The sequence below is a fragment of the Schistocerca americana genome, unplaced genomic scaffold (genome assembly GCF_021461395.2).
Source record: "Schistocerca americana isolate TAMUIC-IGC-003095 unplaced genomic scaffold, iqSchAmer2.1 HiC_scaffold_257, whole genome shotgun sequence".
NCBI lineage: Eukaryota > Metazoa > Arthropoda > Insecta > Orthoptera > Acrididae > Schistocerca > Schistocerca americana.
The window spans coordinates 42,501-45,000 of record NW_025725969.1 but is presented as its reverse complement, the minus strand read 5'-3'; positions in this window follow the sequence as shown (position 1 = coordinate 45,000).

The window sequence follows — 2,500 nt, the reverse complement described above, 5'->3', positions numbered from 1 at the left end:
GTGTTGGGTTAAGGCCCAACGTGTGTTGGGTTACAGCACAATATCGGTTACGTTACGGCGCAATGTGGGTTACGTTAAGGGGCAATGTGGGTTACGTTACGGCGCAATGTGGGTTACGTTAAGGGGCAATGTGGGTTACGTTACGGCGCAATGTGGGTTAGGCTAAGGCGCAATATAGGTTTCATTAAGGCGCAATATAGGTTACATTAAGGCGCAATATAGGTTACGTTAAGGCGCAATATAGGTTACGTTAAGGCGCAATATAGGTTACGTTAAGGCGCAATATAGGTTACGTTAAGGCGCAATATAGGTTACGTTAAGGCGCAATATAGGTTACGTTAAGGCGCAATATAGGTTAGGTTAAGGCGCAATACAGGTTAGGTTAAGGCGCAATACAGGTTAGGTTAAGGCGCAATACAGGTTAGGTTAAGGCGCAATACAGGTTAGGTTAAGGCGCAATACAGGTTAGGTTAAGGCGCAATACAGGTTAGGTTAAGGCGCAATACAGGTTAGGTTAAGGCGCAATACAGGTTAGGTTAAGGCGCAATACAGGTTAGGTTAAGGCGCAATACAGGTTAGGTTAAGGCGCAATACAGGTTAGGTTAAGGCGCAATACAGGTTAGGTTAAGGTACGACATAGGTTAGGTTAAGGTACGACATAGGTTAGGTTAAGGTACGACATAGGTTAGGTTAAGGTACGACATAGGTTAGGTTAAGGTACGACATAGGTTAGGTTAAGGTACGACATAGGTTAGGTTAAGGTACGACGTAGGTTAGGTTAAGGTACGACGTAGGTTAGGTTACGGTACGACGTAGGTTAGGTTACGGTACGACGTAGGTTAGGTTACGGTACGACGTAGGTTAGGTTACGGTACGATATAGGTTAGGTTACGGTACGATATAGGTTAGGTTACGGTACGATATAGGTTAGGTTACGGTACGATATAGGTTAGGTTACGGTACGATATAGGTTAGGTTACGGTACGATATAGGTTAGGTTACGGTACGATATAGGTTAGGTTACGGTACGATATAGGTTAGGTTACGGTACGATATAGGTTAGGTTACGGTACGATATAGGTTAGGTTACGGTACGATATAGGTTAGGTTACGGTACGATGTAGGTTAGGTTACGGTACGATGTAGGTTAGGTTACGGTACGATGTAGGTTAGGTTACGGTACGATATAGGTTAGGTTACGGTACGATATAGGTTAGGTTACGGTACGATATAGGTTAGGTTACGGTACGATATAGGTTAGGTTACGGTACGATATAGGTTAGGTTAAGGTACGATATAGGTTAGGTTAAGGTACGATATAGGTTAGGTTAAGGTACGATATAGGTTAGGTTAAGGTACGATATAGGTTAGGTTAAGGTACGATATAGGTTAGGTTACAGTACACATTGTTGTAAGGAAAGGTTTAATGGGGGGCGGGGCGGCCGGTTTGTTGATTGTGATTATAGTAAGTGGATGCCTGCGGCATCATCTGATTTGCCACGTCAGGATGCACCTTTGGCTCATGACAGGCGGCGCTCTCATTCCATGCTTGTGGCAGACCTGTGTCTTTCATTCCTGCCATTGTTTGTGTGCTGTGAGAGGAGGCAGTATTGTGATGTTGGGTGCACCCCTGTGTAGGACATGTGTGGGTGTTGGTGGCTTGGCTGAGCAATGGTGGTTGTCGGGTGGGTGGGATATTCTGTTTTCTGAGTGGATCTCCCGGTCTGGTTATGACAGTGTGGATTGTCTAATGTGGCGGAGAGGATGCACTGGGTGTTGTTCCATGCTGGTGCTTACATATTGTCTGTGTGCGTGTTACAGGCAGAGAGTAGTGCGTGATAAGGGTGTGTGGCTGACGTGTGGTTGTGATTGTGAGCAGAGTCTTTCAGCATGTATACGGACAGTTGTATACATTATCTGTATTCTGATGGCTCTATCTATTACTAATCAGCGCCGTGTATACGTTTAATCCGGTTCCAGTCGAAACTGTTGTATCTCTGTACATTAGTGACACGGCGAGCCCGCTATGTAGTTACTCGTCTCGGCAGCTTCCACCGGTGTATGGTAAATGATTATAAGGAATCAGTCTAGTCGTCAATACCGATGGTGTGACGTCACATGACTGGGGTGGGGGGCCTTTCCGGTGGGTCATGGCCTAGAAAGACTCTCCCCACGCAGGGGGGCTTGGACTGTCATTACCTCTTCCGAGTAATATACTTGCCGTACGTTTTTGCGACTGCGAGTGCAACGCCCACCGGTACCGACATGGATGGAGCGCCTCCTAGCTGATCGCTCAGCATCGGCATTCGTACAGAGAGCAACGCGATCGCGTCTCTAGCTCGTAACTGGTACAGCTCGCAGCTCATGTATAGGGACAGCGGGAATGTCGCATTTTGGACATATCTCTTCATGAAAGGGAAGTTATAGGGGTGGATTGCACATTGCGACTGCGGGAAAAGTCCGCCGTTCATCCGCTGGAGTTGCGAGTTGGGCGGTTGGA